Here is an 18,999-nt window from a genome sequence, read left to right on the forward strand (position 1 = left end):
CTGAGAATCTAGCCTTGCATGCTTCTCTTTATACACTGTGCTCTTCCCTTTCCTATGCCTTCATGAGAGCTCTGCTGAGTAGCCATTTTTGGCAAATGGCCAACATTATACTGGAAATAAAAATTTTTAGCAACCTTGCCATGGGCTCAGGCAACATATTGCCATTTTCAAATTACAGTTTCCCAGCTCCCATCAGCCAAAATTGTTTTTTCTTTTCTCTGCTCTCATCAAAATGTAAAAATTGGCCAAAATTTTCAAAAGGATTTGAAATGTTTACTTTCTGGGCATTGAATTTGATATCAAGTATCAAATCATGATATCTGAGTTTCAGATCTTAAAGAAAGCTGGTTTTAAAAGTTATCTTAATTTGGGCAGGTATAAAGAATTATGACCTCCCCAAATCCTGCTATTTGTCAAAATTAAGGTCAAACAAAACAATGTAAAGGAAAATAGCCACATTTTTCCTTTTGTGTGTAACTTGTACTGATGTGATTGTTGTACTCAGTGCAAGCTGTTTGATTTGGCAGCGTTCTAATATTTTTTCCAGTCCTTTAGAAAAATCATGATCATGCATTAATCTAAACTTCATTACTTTGGACCAAACTCAGGTATACCTGTTGACTTCAATGGGACTATGAAGTTTTTTAAGGTAAGAAAAAATTGACTGATTATATTAATTCCTTGTAATTTTTTGAAGCTGAGCCACATCTTGTTTGCAGTAATGCTAATTGTACCTCCATATTGCCTTTTTCATCCCAAATGCTTAAAAAATAGGGATCACAACTTAAACAAAACTCCTAATTATTTTCACTAATACCTTTTCATGGATAAGTTCTGCAGAATTTGTCATTATCTGAATCCTACAGCATCAGGACACTGTACTGTAGTTGACTGTGTGGTGAAGAGTTTTACCTTCATCAGGGGGCAAATTTGTGCTGCCACCAAATGTCATATGAGCATCCACACAAGATCTTGGGTTCACATACTTCAGTACTTCTCCCATTTAGAGAAGCATGTGGAACCCACTGCCTTTCTCTTGAAAAGAAGAGAAAGTAAGTCAGCTCTTCTGGGATTTGAACCTGTGTCTCCAAGTTGTTCAGCTATTTTGCATCTGATGCTAAGGCTACTGATGTGGCTAATGGTCAAAGCTTCTTATGCTAAAAATGGATCTGACTGGTTCTGTTTCCTTTTCTCCATCAGCCTAAGCAGAGATTTGAAAAGGAAACCACCAGGTTCTGTAAGATTTGGGAGGGCTCATCATCTGGTGTTGAAATACGGACTCCACACGCTACAGCTTTCTTTTCAGGATGTCACTCTCCCGCCTCCACACTCACCACCAAACAAACATAGAAATCTACTACTGTTCTCCCCATGCACTCCATTTTCTTCCAATCTGAGAGCCATTTGTGTGTATAATTGAAAATTAGCAGTGCAGCTGTTTGAAGAGAGTAATTTATCACAGCACATTGTTCGCTCCTGACACTTTAGACCTGGCTCTAACAAGGCAGTGGTTGCTGGGGGTTGAGCTGCAGAAAGTGATTCGGCTGTAATGCCGCGTTTCCCCTGCTTTGTTGCTAATTGTAGCCTCTTTTTCTCCATTGAATTGGGAGTTGAGTAAAAGAGCTTGTTTGCTCTGTGCGACGAGGCTGCCAGGGCCGCTTGGGCTATTATCACAAGATACTCTTGATCTTTTGAAAAGCAGGAAATAGAATTTTTCTCCAACAGGGAAAGTAATTTGCGATGCGTCCATTAGTTCTTCATTAAAGCAAGATTAAATTGCACGGCAAATCACATCTGTGTTTGGATGATTAAAGGGTGGCATTTTAGAGGCCAAAACTAATTACTAGCCAAAATGAATGGGAGTGAAAAAACAGTCATGTTTTTACATTAGATAGTGTGGCTTGTAATTAGATTCAAGCTAATTCCACTATTTCTTCTCATTTAATGAGATGAGCCTGTCCTCATCTTTTTCTAGGCCATGCTAACAGCCCCAAATGTATAATTTTGATAATACTGAGAGTTTACTTTATTGAAATTTCTTAGCTACCTGCCACAAGTGACTGTTCTGTCTAGTGGTGCTTCATTATACATCAACACAAGCTACTGTGCATGGCCCTAGTGAGCATCTCAAGCAATCTCTGTGCATTTGTATGTATGTATATATATACCTGGGCATAAATATGTGTGTCTGTACATATACATAGATACATAAATATAATGCCCATGATACATGTATATATTAAACATATTCAGTAATCTTGAAAGAAAGTAAGATAGATCTTTGCATATCTGGAAAGTACAAATCTCCATGGAAAATTCCTTTAATTGAGGCGATTTGGAGGAAGTTGTTCTTCAGGCATGAGAAGAATGAGGTAAATAGTTGCATCAAGTGGTGAATGGTTGAAATAACACAGTTAAGTCATTTACTGCATTTTTAAAAATGAGGTTCGGCTAATTGTTATTATGGCAATAACTCTCAGTAGAAGCTTGATACTGAGAGCTGATTCCAAATGACTGAGTAATAATTCATTACCTTTAGGATATATTACATTTCTAAGATCAGAAGTTCTTATTTCTCGTAAACAGATGCTGCCAATAATGTGGTACTTGGATTCCTGTACTGAGAATGAAACAGGAGTGAAGGGCTCCAAATGGGATGAATTTGTGGCCCAGAGAATAGATGCTGTCCCTGGCTTCTACCCCATGGAGATCCTGTGGAAAACAATAGCTGGGAGGTTTGTTACCTGTTCCATAAAATGTCATTGCAGTTACTCCCTGAGACAGACATAGATATGGCCAAGTATCTGCTCACAGAGCTCCAATGAAGCATGCTATGGGGTAGTGGAGGGTGGTGGCTGGAGCAGGGCAAAGGGGAAAGAGATGTAGCGCAGAGACTACTCTATAGAGATGACTCTGATCTTCCAATTTCCAGAGAGATTATTAGAATTTGGGAGTAAGCCCGTAGCTAATTTTTCAAGATTGGGATACTTCTCACTTCGGTGCCCCCAACTTTATACCCAATAGAACGTTCAGGGAAGAACTTTGAGGAGATTGGGCCCCGAGAGAGATCTGTAGAAGTAAACAAAAGAGCATGCTAGAAATTTTGTGGTCATGAAGAAAGACACCTTGAAGAATTTACGATTTAAAGGTCTGATCTGCAAAGGTTTGCTCTTATTGGCTGTTGATTTGCTATCATGAACTTACCGTTGGCATCTTAATACCTTTAACGTGGGTGTGTAAACAGGCAGTTGTGTGCACTCTAGTACCGTCTTTTGAGCAGGCATTTGATGAGTAAGTGCAGTGTACATTTCCTCCCTCCTCCAAGTTCCCAGGTGTATTTTACAGGTCACCAAACACATTCTGAGGGGGATTTGCCTTTGTCTGTATTTGCCCCATTCTTACTATTTCCCTAAATGTTTGCTGCTGGTCACTGTCAGGACGCAAAATTACAGGAGAGACCTTTGATCCAGTCCAGGATGGCCATTCTTACAAATTCATAATGTATACATGTATGTGGAGCTTTATTTTCATAAAACAATTTCTTATTTGAGCAATATCAAACAGTTCCCACTACATGCAAAATTCTCTTCGTCTTCAGTAATTTATCTGGGCATTCTTCACTGCCTTTTCTTTAGATCCCTTACTGTCTACTTTGAAACCTGGGACAACCAACATTATGGTCTGTTGCTTTGCTGTCTGTGAAAAGATCATTGGTTTACATTCATTATAGATTTTTGTCTAAGACTTGCTACTTGAATATACCTGCCATGAAACTGCCACCAGCAGAATACCATAAGGGCGTCCAAGCTCACTTCCGATGAATTTTCAGAGGTTTGGGGATTTCTTCCAGAGAAGCAACAACATATTCCATGATTGCCACTTTCATCTGAATTTACTCTTAGATGGTGAAAACTTAATGGTGAAAATAATACAGTCAGGTCTAGCAAAGCAAAAAGTAAGGTTCTGAACTGCAAAAATGAAAAAAAATGTTACAAAGAAGAGAAATCCCCCTGGATCATAGAGTATTTTCCTACTTCTCATTTAGGAACTTTCAGGCGTAACTTAGCCATAGGCGCCAAGGGGCTGACGTCATAGCATTTTGCCCCCCGAAAGCTGCTTTTCAGAGGTTTCTTGCAGTTGCTTCTTTGAGCTGCTACTTGTTGCTTTTGTCTCATGGAATTTCTAACCTGAATTCCGTTTCTTTTTTTAAACTTTCCCTCATGTTTTTTTAGCTGATAAGAATGTGATTTTAGTGACTCAATTCTCTGCTGTGTATTTTTTGTGTTATCTCTAGAGATAGGTTTCGGACTAATGGACATGAAACTTGCTATCTGGTGTTAAGGATTAGGTAAAGTCAATGTAGTAATCAGGAATTGGACGGTGGAAATCTGTCACTATTTCAAAGTTATAGCACTAATTTATTAGGTGTATAGCATAAGTAATACTCATTCTACATACATCTTATCAAACTCATTATCTCTTTGCAGTGAGCCACATGTTATATTAATAAAACAGATGAAAAGGTTGGCATTTGAGTATTTTGTCTGAACCACTCTTTCCTACCCTTTTTCAGTTTGAGGGACTCAGGCCATTGCACCTGCATTTGAATTCTCCTAATTACAGGGAACCTTGCTTGCTAAAACAATAAGAGAAAAGTGTCCATTTATCATTGCTTGTAGCTAGAAGAATGATGACTGACATTCCCGCGGATACTCTGGCAAGCTGAAAGGCCTCTTACAGCTAACGGGAGGTGCTAAGAATTCATCTGAAGACAGAAGGATCCTAGTTTGTTCCAAAGACAGTTTATATTTCCTAAACTTGCAGTTGCAGATTTCAAAACTTTAAAAAGTTCTCTGCTGTCCTTGAAAGCTTCCTGCAATAATGGAACCAAAGTCTACAATAAAAAGCTTTAATTTCTGCTTCACAGCCACTTAAATGGTCTGTATTTTCAGCTCCCTAACGTATTTCTTCACGACAGTATATGCAACCATAGGTCCTGCAATTTTCTAAGCAATATACTTAGAAAGGGAAGATCTGAGAATTCCGGAGAAGTTAGTTTTGTCTGTGGTGGTGGCTCCCAGAGAATTTTTTACTGGCTCTCACCCTCAGCAGCAGCTGATGTACATTTTGTTTGATCATTTCCAGAATTCCCGTGACTGGTGTATTAAAATGGCAGCCTTCCAGATGAATAATAAGCGTTGCCACACTTTGCTATCTTTCTAGATGAATGGCAAGCAATAACTTTTGGACTCAATCATCCAGTTTCATGCATACAAATCAATTGTCCAAATAGCTTCACTACAGTGAGCTCCAAAGCCCAAGATAAGATAAAACAGAGGTCAGAATTTTATCCATAAACAGATGATCTGTAAAATGTTCCAATTAGTTTTGAGAATTAAAGAAATAGTAACAGACCAGAATGTAACTCTTGACTGTCGTCTTTCTCCAGATGCATTAAGGTTAATCATCCAAATTCTCTAGTTGTTTCTGTTTTCCAGAGAATGAAGCGTAATTGTTAAGATGTTAACACCATTACGTATCAGTGTACATACGCACGTTTTTTAAATTTTTTCTTTTTAAATTTTTTCTTTAATATGATTAAAAACACAGCCTTTACATTTGAGGATCTTACAGAAAAAAATTGAGAGAAACAGATTGTATCTAGCGTACAAAGAATAGGAAGAGAAATATATGTAAGACTACTAAATGACTAGATTTTTCAAAGGATTATCAACTCATCCAAACAATTACCACACTTCTGATGGGGGGAGATAACCAACAGCTGAGGAATGTGGCTTCTTAACCCTCTTGAACTAATATAATAAATGTTTGTGTGATTGTGCATATAAGGTGGCTAGAAAGTTTGGTCATAACTCGAGAAACACTGGGGAAAAGTGAGTTGTAAGGAAAAATTTGTAAGAGGACAGTTTTATGGCATGAGGGAGAAGGAACGGTTTTCTAGGCAAAGATGGCATGAAAGGTAGGAAGAAGGTAGAATAGCTTATGAGGAGAGCAGCTTTAGCAAGATAAGAGACAATATTTAACAACTGGAAGCAACGAGGAGAAGCCAGCATCATATGACTATCCAGCTAATGCTTGCTTTCACTGGCATTATCAGAAGTGAAATCTCAGGAATAAAATTTCACTTGAGACAGAGTCATTTATCTAAGTCATGATCTTGGCATTTGGTGGATACACTATAATTAAAAAAGTTGATCAGGTCTTCCACTAACAAATTCTGTACTACGACAAGTAATATTCAGGTCACACTTCTCCTTTGAAGTTTTAATGGCCACTACAATTTTATGTTAGTCACTCACTTATGTTTGAAGTAAGTGTGCAAAGCCTGAGCTGTCTCCATTTGTCTATAACTACTTCAGAAGCTTCAGAAGGCATTGAGCTCATAAAACTGCAGGCTTCAAAGAGCTTATTCAGAGATTCCGTTCTGCTGCTGCCATTTATCAAAGGGGCACTTTTAAAATATGTATGTCTTTATAATAAAATGTTTTTTAAAATATAAACCTGACAGTGGGGATGACTGAAACAAAATCGCCATTGGCTTCAATGACAGCAGAACTGAGTTCCATAGTTTTAAAGCTAACATTTATATTTCTACAAAAGTGTTATCTTCAAGTGTGTTCCTAATATAAGGAAGTACAATTCAATTTTTCCCTCTTTTCTTTTCTTTATCCTAATTTTATGGAACTTCAATGCGACTTTAACCTGGACCTTTAAATGAAGTTTTAATTTTAACACCATAATAAAGAAAATGATTGTCTCTTCTAAAAAAATAGAAACTGTTTATAAGCAGAATTCGTCCTATTGGGCAGATACAAACCTGAAAAGTTGATGGAATATTAAATCTAGACTGTAACTTGTTAAAACATAGGACAGGAATTATGTCATTTATAATTCCTGTGATAGGTCTTTCATAGCTCTAGTAAGTGATGCTGGATAGATCACATGGCATTGAGATATTTTATATCCCCTTTAAACAGGAATGATATTAAGTACTTAAAACATATTCATAGTGGCATGCTTTTTGGTCTAGTCCAGTTCCCCCAAAAACAGTGACAGACTTTCCATTGACTTTACTGTATATTATATCAGCCCTTTGACTCATCATTTTAACTTCTGTAAAGAATCATGGCCTCAGGGGGAAGTGGTAGTGGATGTCTAAGAAACTGATACAGTATTAACTAGCAATTACTTTACAAATGTGTATTTATGGTTATAAAGTGCTACTCCTCCTTCTTGTACCCCAACAGCTTGGTTGCTTCTTTTGTTTGCTCCAACGTTGGACATGATAACATCACAGTCGGTTGTCATAGAAATGGCTGTGATGTTGCAAATTCAGCTATATGTCTTCACAGTGAAATCGTAAAAAAAGAGATGGGCAATAGGGGGAAAGCCTCGTTTAAGGACAAAAGGGAAGGTGGATTCCAAATTCAGGCCTAAAATCTGGACTACTCCCTTTGACTTCAGTGGGATAACTCCCCGAATAAATACCTTTGAAGTTATTACTTTTGAAGTTATTATTTTTCTGCAGTTACTTACCTGGCTTACCTAGCAAGCTGGTTCCTTTGAGGATGGAAAGACCCATCAAGTCAGCTTGAACACTGCCCAGCAGAGTGGCCTGATTCAGGTCTCTGGATCTTACCACAGAACAACTAAATAATGATATTATCATGGTAATGATTTTGTAAACATCGCGAATAGCATTGGAAATAGTCATCCAAACATAGGACTTCAATGAGTTTTGTGCTTTTCCACTAATTAATCTACTACCTCAGACATTTAAGAGCCTGCATTTGGGGCATATTCTGTTGATTCACAGTTTGACTGCATTGAGAAGTTGGCTTGCATAAACATTCCAGAAGAATTATTTCACCTTTGCTATTCTGGAGTAATTCCTCCATGTAAATACTTTCTTTCTGATTATAAGTTACTTCCTTCTGAAATAATTACTCTGCTTCAGAAAACAATAACTCTTCTGAAATAAATTTATTACTATTCTAGAATAAAATTCTCTACAACAGAAAATATTCTGGAATAGCTGAACTGTAGGTATCTGATAGATCCCCACCAAAGACAAAACTGGACTTTTTAAACAAGTACCTACCTGAAGTAGCTCTGTGTCTTTATTTAATTTGTTTAATAGAGGAAGAAATTAGAGGATTGCACTAAATCTACCAGCCATCGTTCTTTAGATGCTAGCAATCACTTAATTGGCTTTCCAGACTGTTATTCTGAATTCTTGGCTATTCCTGGAATGCATGGTACTGCTTGGAAAAGCATGAGTCTCTTAATGGCCTTCTTTGGAGGTAATGAAATTGCCAGTCAATAAAAATTAGCATTGGTGCTATGTGATAAATATATACTTTTCATGGCTCTCTACTTCTGTTCTGAAACCAAAATTAAATTATGGGCTTGCTGGTAGTCTTGTACAAAACTCTGTTTTCATCTTGGCAGAACCATTTAGGGAAGCCAGCGTGACGATACAGTGCTATGCCCAATGTTCTAGACTAGGCTTGTGCTTAAATTTAAGAATTTACTTTTGCCTGGAGATGGAGCTGACTGATTGTTTTTTGCTGACTAGACAAAACTTAATTCTGCAAGCTTCAGAGACACGCCTTTGAAATAATTTTCATAAACTACTGGAACTGAATGCTATTTTGACACTAGACTTTCTTTTTTAACCTCAAGATAATTGGAACTTAGGGAACGAGAACCGGGAGGAGTCCCCTGCTTCGCTAAGTCCAGGCCCCCGCAGTTGCAGGTAACCACAGGCAGAATTCACAGAATACCCACTGATAGAGTGGACAAACCAAAACACACAGCAAGACCCCATATAGTAAAAATGAGACATTTAGTTCAAAATCCAAAGCTTGGAATTCTGCATTAAACCAGGAAAGACTCGACTTTGGGGACTGGCAGTTTATTTAGAAGCTAATGTGGATACTCAAAAAGCCCCATATATTGCATGCTTTAGAACTTTGCTCTTCTGTAAGACAACCCCAGCAGTAAATAACAAAGAAAGAAGTGTAATTCTGATAAAATCTGGGGTACAAGCTGTGGCTAGTTACTTTTGATGAAAAATATTAGTTGGAATTTATAATGTATTTATTGTAGAATTAGATCTACAAATGGGTTCTTTTTTAAGTGGGACTTAGTTACTAAAATTTCCTCACATCTCCCCATATGCTCCATGTACTTGCCACCTAAGACTGGAAATGTGTGTATCGCATAGCTGTCCACACTTTAAAGTTCCCTAAAGTACCCAAATTTCTACCTAAAGTTCAGTCTATATGTTATGCTGAATCACAGGTGAGACAGGTGGAGCACAAAGGCAGGCATTCCTGGTTCCTCCTGAGGCTGTTGCCGTTTATGTAAAAGCTTTAGACACTTACTGAACCACAGAAAGGAAGGATGATTGTGGTTCTGTAGTTCGGTGGTTACATTTCAACTGCTCACATCCAGGACTCTTTCTTTCTCAATAATCAATCATTGGATAAAGGACTGAAGTAATCCCTGGTTGGAATGGGCGTTGGAACACACTTTTTTACTTAGAGTAGCTTATCATAGATTTTAAGGGGAATATATTTCAAGAATCCTTTGATCAATATTACTTGGCAAAATTACTTTTTCTTTATAGTATACTGCTGGATAAGGTCATTGATCAGTATGTTTCAGACCTAAATAATGAATCTACATAATGTGAGATTGATCAGACCAACTATTTGTTGTACAATGGATAACTTGGTCAAAGCAAAATTATTGCAGGAAATTGGCTTGACTTTGTAAAGAACTCTGAATATGTTGAGAGATATTGAAAAAGTATTCTTTCCAACTGATACTGTTAGCAAACAGTTACAGACTTGAACTGCATTCATTAGAAATATATACTACAGAAAACAGAATTAGACAAACATTTAGAAGGAAGGCCAAATTGTTTTTCATACATGTAGGACAACTGTAAAATATTTCAAAAGTGCTCCATGGTATTGAATGCAATATTGTGTCTAGCTAAGCTCGCATAATTGTGTTAAGTTTTAGCTTACATTTGCTGTGTCTATTTCAAACTTAAAGAAGGTGCTATGCACCTGGGAGATGGCCTTTCTCCCATTTATATCGTTTGGTCTGATAAATGATATTACCTTTCTCTGCTTTGTATGGCTTGCTCATGTAACGCAAACATGTACTTGTTAAGGTATAAGAGCAAACACACATATATGAACAAACAGCTTGAGGACAAAGCTGTGATCACATGGAAGCAGTTCTCTCTGAGGCTCTAAATACATTTTCAAAGCAGGATTTTGTAATTGATTAGTTCCTGAAAGTAAATTTCAAAATAAATATTGGCACTGAGTGAAAGATAATTACTAGAAGCATTATGAACCTGACCACTTACCGTCAAAAGCAAAAGCTATGCTTGTTTAATAACGTTCACAGAATGTGGACCCTTATGCCTGAACCATTTTGAATCACATTGCAGGAAGAGGACCAGAACAGCATTTGAAACAATGCAACAGGGATCTCATGTGAATTTGGGTGGAAGAGTAGGCTGCAGAATCAAACTATCAACTATGTGTATTGGGTAGACTCTGACTGCTGATCAGGACACAAATGCTTTTCTTAAAGAACTTAACAAAGGCCTTAAGAGATTTGTATGCTTTAAGAATAAGGCAACACATTGATATCAATTCCATTGTGCTGTTTCAAGTATGTATAGCATACAATTCCTGTTTACACCAAAGCAAGTTCATTGGTTAAAATAATTATTACTGAGTAAATCCAGGCATCTACTAAACTCACTGTTGAAGAAAAACAAGATGAGGATAAAAGTTATAGATCTAAAGATAGTGAGAGATAGCATGAGTGAATTTTGAAATGCAGAAGTATTTTTATTTTGCAAAGAAAGCCAGGAGTTTGAGTAAGGCCAACTTAATAAAAGAGGTTCAGAAGTGTTACATCTGTTCGTAGGAGGAGCCTCTTTCCAAATTTTCTCTTTAGCCTTAACCCAGACCCAGTAATTTAGATCCATCAAAATGCCCTGACCTGAATCTTTGGGTTCTAGAAGAGAAATAAGTAATTACCTCTGGTCTGCTTATCTGAAGTAAAAATACTCAGTCCCATACTTTGAGAGACAGACTATATTACATGTAACAGGCACCAAATGTCAGAAAAGGATGAACTAAACTAACTACATAGAAGATGTATTCACTGGAAAATTCTTCAGGACCCCAAAGGAAGGGACACTTCACAAAATAAGATCAGCCTTTACAAGGACAGTTACAGGTTAGGTACCTGGGCAAGGAACTGTTAAATGTTCTACTCAAGCTGCAGCATGAGGACAGTATGATATGTTATGGGGAAGACTGGCAAGGAAAAAAAGATCTTACGGAAGTTATAGAAATAAATTCTTGATTATTTTTTAAGTCTAACAAAGCACAAAACCCCCTCAGTTGACAGAAGCTTATACATGACGAATCTTTCTGCTAGGTGATCACTCAATGGTGCAATCTTGTGATCGATTCTCATTTGTATTTTAAATATTGAGCTATAACAGAATAAGCTGAATAACAAAGGCTTAACCTAAGTTGGCTAAGATGGGATTCCATACAACTTCATAGATACTTACAACGTACAAGTGACCATTACCTCATTTCTGCAATTCTCTGACATATCAGTAGAAGCGTAATACACCCTGTCTTTTACGGTCACTAGTAGTAGAAGAAAAATCAACATAAATACCAGAGAACTTGATTTTTAAAAAAATGAAGTATCAACAACATAATCCCTTTTTCTTAGACTGAGAGTATCACTTACTACTAGTTTTGAGATTTAGAGGCCAAAGGAAAAGAAATATATTGCCGATACCTAACAAAAACAAGAAGTCCTGAAGTGATTAAGTCACTGTAGACCAAACTAAGCATAACAAATGAACCCCATTTCAAACTGAAAAAAGTTAAATTTCAGAAAGTGGATGTTATCCCAGGAAAGACAACATCTCTTCCATTCTCATTGATGTCACGTATTATAACTCACCCCTAGGTCAATTCTACAGGAAGAACAGAAGCTTCTTAAACAAAACTCAGGATAGTCTAAGAAGATACAGACAATATGAGAGAGAGGTTATAATAGCTACTGGAGGTAGTGGATATGTAGCTTACACACAACTTTTTTTTATCTTGATTCAAATATAGCTGAGGTTAGGAGATAACAGTCTACTGCCAACACTTTTATTTGTTATACTTTTAATACAAAGGCTGTTTGTAAGCTCACATAGGATTATTTTTCTCAAGCAGTCTCATATGGTAATAAATTGTCCCTATTCAGGGTGATGAATGCTTCAGGATCATGCTTTTTAGGCCATGCTCATTCCTTACACTAAGCAATTCTTGTATTTGTCTATCTACTTTGCAGAGGTCCTGTCTATCACTCTCCCATTCTGCTCTATTTTCAGGAACCCCCTGAAGCCCCCCTCTCTCCTTCATTGTGTCAGAGGCTGCGTGTGCCCTCCCAGTGCCTAGACATCGCCAGGTCTGTGTCCCACCTTCCCACCCCACAGGGGCTCTCTGACCCCTTGTATTTCCTTCCCCATATCATTTGCTCTTCATCCTTTCCCCGTATCAGGCTTTTGTGGCTCTTTGTCTTCCTCCGGTCCTGTCTTTCACTCCATTATTACTTCTCGTATTTCTACACTGAGAAGACAAGCAGAGATGAGATATGTTGTTGTTATACTGCATGCTGTTAACAGCTTTGATCAATAGACAATTGCGGATCTTAGTGAAGCTTCTGGTTCTGCCAGCTGTATAACTGGAGCTCCATATATTCCCTGTTTAGCTTTCTTCTTCTTTTTCATTTGATTCTACTTAAATCTGTAAATACCTATGCATTTATGCCTCGGACATTCTTTGACAAATTGTGGAACTGATTGGATGTATTATTCAAAAGTTCCCATTTTACAACCAAAAAGACAAATGACACCAACCTATGAATAAAATCTTACTTCATTTGGCTGCCTGTGTTATCTGCAGTAGTCTTCCTAGGGTGAGCTACCTGGAGGATACAGAGAGGCATGTGTCACTTTCATGTTGATATTAAGGTGAAGCCATTGTGACAAGAGCTATGACTAGTTTTCATAAAGGTAGTTTGAAAAGACAAAACCAGGACATCGGCTTTACTTCATAGGTAGGTGAAAGAAGGCAAGGGGCACAGCTAGAGGAACTGGGAACCAAGAACAGCCAGCTAGAGAAAGTTCTGTGATCAAAATCCAAGAAAAGGGTTTTTTTTCATGAAATCTGCCATTAGAGATATTGAGGAGGCCTATGTATTAAATTCCAGAGTATTGCGTATTGTAATAGAGCTGTCAAAGAAAGATAGAGAATGTGCTACTGTTTCCACTAGACATGACAAGCTGAGGATTCCCAACAAAGTAAGCTGTAGAGGCCACCTGAAGAGGGATAATGAAAGTGATTACATCAGCAAAGAGCAAGGAACAATCCAGGTAAAGAGTTGGTGGATGTTTGATCTTGGAGGGTTGCTGTTACCTCCAGTGCAGTCATCCAAAGCTGTCTAAAAATTAAATAGGCTAAAAGAACAAGAATGCCTAGGATTTCTTCCAGGAATTTCTGTAGTTACCTACTAGGCATCAAAGGAGAGTTCTTTTGAACCTTCAAATATACAAGGAGGTCACATGCACTGGTGACTGCAGATTTGGTAACCTATTATTCATTATTTTCTTTTACTGATTGTTTTACAGTCCCCAAGGCATTTATGTTGCTCTCTGTGTCACAAAAAAAGGTTTTATAAAATCTTGTTTTTCTACAGAAGAAACACAGTGGCTTTCCATCATTGTTGTTAATAACAGTAGCAGCAAAAAAATGTTTCCCTTATTAATTCTGATGATCAGTTCTCATATGAATATTAAGTCCAGTTTTCATGATGAATGGTGCCCTGTGTCCAGGAGAAAAACATGTCAAATTGACCTAAGATATTTTTTGTATCTGTTATCTTATTTAAAGATTACCTTTAAAAACCTAAAAAAGCACCAATTAAATATTTAGCTTAACCAGTTTGTTATATTCTTTTAAAGAAGAATATTATATTTAACACTTGGATCATAAGGACATTCAGGACAAAGAGACAAGCCAAAGGCAATAAGAAAATAGTGGAAAAGTAAGATATTACCCATAAATATAAATAGCCACTAATTAGATAGCTGGGGTTAGAAAAATCATGTACTTATTTTATAACTCTAGGTGGCAGCAGTGGAACAAAGTAGCAAAGAATGTATGATTATGATTGTACTTGCTCACTGTTAATACAAAACCCATTAATTAGATACAGCTGATGGTGTTTTTTGATACAATACTACTTTTATACTCTAGATGGCAGCAGCATCACAAAATACAGAAAAAATAAGACTGCAGCCAGTTCAGGTTTCTGGAGATTAAAGTTGGAGAGGCTTCACGCAGATTTGCTCTAGGAGCTTTCCCACCACAGAAAGAGACAAAACAACCAATGATTGTTAAATATAATGTAGAATTAAGGATAAATTACTTCTGAAGTAATAATACATTTTAGTACCCTTAGAACGTTCTGGATTTTATTGATGGGGAACTGATGCGCGCAAAATGTAAGTGACAGCACTTCTCCAGCTGGGTACAGTATGCTTGTCTGTAAAAATCTGTGCCTATGCTTACCTGTCAAGGACCATGCTTCTCTGATCTATGTTAAGAGAATTACAGCTTTTACAAGAGAAGGCAATCACAGTAATCATAAGATCTTTTTAAAGACTGTATGCAGTCTTTAAATTATAAGTTTTTGCATACTAGTAGCTCAGAAGGACTTCATATTCTTTAGTCTGAGTCAAAAGGCTTTGAAGTGAAATGCAGGCGTTTGCTTTACATTATACGAAGTTTTGGTAAAACTAATTTTGTGTGCTGTTCAGATTAAAAGCACTGTAGGTGCTGGTTCAGCAGCAGGCTGATCAGGAGGAGGAAGGGAGAGGGACTGAAGGTGGAACCAAGTAACCTCAACTCCCATGCTTTTTCCTCTCTTGATGAAGACAAGGTCCTGACTGGATAAAAAGCTCAAGCAATCCAGGAATACCTTCGTATTCAAGTCATTACCCACTGGATGAGGTTACAGTTTTACATGTCAGCATAAAATCCTAGAGAGAGTGATTTAAGTATAGCAAGTTTGTTGTTCGTTGTTCAGATTGTTGCAGGTGTCTACCCTGTGTAATTTTACTGTTGTTACACCCAAAGGACCAAGTATCCACCAGAGACTGCATGATAGGCAATATAATGCATCACCAAGTTTAAGTATTGACTATTAAGGCAAACCTAGAGCATGTAGAGATTCTCTTCAGTATGGCAGGAAGAAAAGGATTGACTTTGCTACTGAGATGGAGGATGGATTTAAGGAAAATGGGGCACTCACTTTCTCTCCTTCAGCTGGCTGGTGTATTTCCCACAATCTCAGAGGTTTCTTGAAGCTTAATAGGGGTATTGTCTGGTCCGGTTTCGGTTGTGTTAGGAGCAGTTTTTGGCAGACACAGGTTATTGCCCAGTGCCATAAGAGGGTCGTACTACAAAGAACATAGATGATTTCTTGGAGATTTTTTGGGAGGGTGCCTTGTTCTAATGTACAAATCTGTAGGCTGAGTGAGAATGTGATTGACTGTGATCTGTGAGTATGATCTATGAGTAGAATGTGTGAGAGAACCAAATACTAATTAAGGGGACCATCAGGTTTCTACCTTGACCAGATAATATTCATTCAATCTGCCAAAGTTCTGTTACTGAAAAAAATGGATTTATTAGTAATTTATTATTGCATATTAAAAAATATTAAATTTCTCTCTAGAAAAAAATTAAAACAGGAAACCAAATTTGGGCTGGTATCACTAGCGTTAAATGAAAGTGAAAGCTAAGGCAAATGAATATCAGCTGAAGTATTTTTTATATTAGATGGATGTTTATTAGATATTGATATATTGGATTGGAATTAAATCCTGAAATTAACTAAATCATCAGATCATCAGTGCAACAGACTGACTATAAACCCTAAATAATTAATTATAGACCCTATGATTATAAAACCCAAACTATTTAGTTTGCTGAATCTGTAACAGAGAAGTGGTTAATATTTTGATAGAGGAACAAAAAACATTTTTAGCACCTAAACAAAACCTTTGAGAAAGTTATGAATGTCTCCTTTCATTTCTGTTCCTCTATGGGGGCTAATACTTTCCTTTTCTCACAAGTAAATTTACCAGACTATTGTTTGGGACTACTTAAAACTATAAAGTTTTCTGGCACTTTTCCAAGATAAATTGCTGTTGCTTATATTGAACATGCCTAACTGCATTTTCAAATCCTAAAATTAATTAAAACTATTTTGGATGTCTCTCCCCAAGCTAAAACAAGGATAAAAACAGGTAATGCAAAAATAAATACTGAAGTCTGCAAAGAGTTTATAACTCTTCTGTTCTCATAGACTTTTGGAATAAGAGTTGAAGTAATCCAAGAACCAAGTGGTGGTGCTAGTAGTGTGTTTCTCACTAACCGGCTTTCTTCACAATGGAAAAAGAAGCCCATGCACTGATAGGCTGCTCTGAAGATCTGCAATTAGATGTGCTGAGGTTTCTAGTTGTCTGGTGAATAGCAGATGCCACTTGAACTGTGAAGCATGTGTCAAGCTTGATGTCTTTTGAGGTCCTATATAACTTTGTGGATGCAAGCCAGTGACATCTAATGAGCTCAGTCTTCTGAGGATTAGGCAGGGCTTAGCCACTTGTCCTATAGGAACAAGCACCTGTGGGGGGGAGAGGGGTTGTCCAGGGAGATAGTGGTTCCATGAAAATAGTATTTTTTCCTATTCAAATGACATTCCTGTTGAACTTCACACTGTGGGATTAATTTGCAGGATGTGGACATGAGCATTCTCTCTTTTCCTCCCTTCATGCTGTGGGCAGGTTCAGAGACAAAGGTGCTCTTCTGCTGGTAGGATGAAAGAGCACAATGAAAGTAAGGATGTTGCCTCCTTCACCTGGGTGTCATCTCTCTGTTCCTTCTCTGCTTTGACTAGATTCTTTTTAGGTTTGGCAAGTCTTGATACTAGAGATCCCAGCTGGTGCCAGCTAATGTTGCTGAGGGGATGAGGGCAAGGACTGCTGCTGCTTTCTCCATGGCAATATAGTAGCAGTAGTATTTTCTGATCGCCATTTAATTTGTCAGCTGAATAGCAGCTGTATACTGCAAGAGCCTAATCAGCAGGGTTCATTGGTTATTTCCTGTTTTGCTGCAGTGATTTTGAATATTTCTTTAGATGGGGAGTTCCTGGTGCCTGAAACTATAATATACTTATTTACTGTCTGACCTACTATTTAGTTGTATGAAGAAAGGACTGAAGACATGTTCTAGAAAGAGTATCTTGAAGTGGAGTAATGCAGGAAAAGAAATGATACAAGAAGGCTATAGAGTGTATGTGTTACTTGGGGAGCAAAAAATGCATTAACACACAAACATTTTCTGCATATGCCTGAGTGCCCAGCTCTCTAACACAATGCCACTTCATTGAAGTGGTCCACTAAGCCTGTGAGGTACTATTGTTAGCTAGAGACATAAATTACTCCTTGCTTTGTAAACTATTATAATGATCAAGCATAGAGGTGCCTTAATTTACTGAAATGAGACAATGACTAATGATGTTGAAAAGCACTGACTGAGATTGTCACAGAATCCCTACAGCAGAGCCTTGCTTCTTTGAAGTTTTCTCCAACTTTGTTGAACAACTTTCTTTTTCTTATGATTTGTAGATCATTCCCCTAGCTTCTAACATATAGGCACTCCCATTCACAGTCTCACCTTGTAGGCTACGCTGAGTAGTCATAAATCCTAAAGAAAGTGGTTCACCAGCACCTTGATTTGCCTCTGCTGGACATTCTCTAAAGTTGGTGCTCTGAAAATATCACTAGGAGCAGAGAAACACTCCAACAAGTATTTTATTAATAAACAGATCTTTGCTAAATAGCTTGTGAAGGTTGTGTAGTTAGGAGAACTTTTGTGCAGGTAATCTAAACTGTTACCTGGTGTAGATGATTATGATGGAATCTTTAATTAGAAGTCCATCAAATAAAAGTTACCCAAATAAAATAATAAATCACTGTACCAGGAAGAGATGGGACGATCTGGGTGAAAGCACTAATTGTTTGTGCTAAAACAAATCTTTTGTAATACTGATCAACATGAACTTTTTGATGTAGCAAAGCCTTTCTGCTCATTCAAAGTCTTCTTCACCTGATGTTTGCTGTTGTTGTGATAATACAAATCAGAGATGTCCAGCCTTGGTAGCCGTGGGAGTTGGATCCGTGTTTGAGGAAGCCCTGTAGCCTATACCTCCTCCTCCCTTCTACAGCAGCAGTCTGTTTCCCCTCTCCCAGCAAGCAGCTGTCTTCCTTCTCTTTCATACAGCAGTCAAGTCCACCTTCACTGCCTCATCAGGCAGCAGCTCTCCTGCACTGTCTAACGTACCCAGGCAGCCTTCAACTTCTAGATGCCTGCACAGGCAGCAGCACTTTGCTCATTTATTAAACAGTTTACCAACACCTCCACTCTGTAAGCAGCGATCTTCTCCTCTTTGCATATCAGTCAGCTCTCACTTTCCCTGAAAGTACCTGCTGCTAAACCTACTTTTCTTACAAGGCTGCTGCACAAGGGAGAAGGAGAAAGAACCAGGGAAGAGAAGGGTTCGGCAGGGAAGAGGAAAAACTGGGGCTAGATGGAAATATCTCATGGGCTTAAGGGCTATCTGCTAGACCACAATTTCTGACTTGTGTTTTCACATACAGGAAAGTCAAGTTAGTCTTTCCTGGCTGCAGAGATCAGCTGTATTATGACTGAGATGATGGTCTTCTTCAGTCCACGTTTTCCTGAACTTCATATCTCACCCATTGCACAGCTTGGGTTAAGCATTAATGAATGTCAT

The sequence above is a fragment of the Apteryx mantelli genome, chromosome 9, assembly GCF_036417845.1.
Source record: "Apteryx mantelli isolate bAptMan1 chromosome 9, bAptMan1.hap1, whole genome shotgun sequence".
Classification (NCBI taxonomy): Eukaryota; Metazoa; Chordata; class Aves; order Apterygiformes; family Apterygidae; genus Apteryx; species Apteryx mantelli.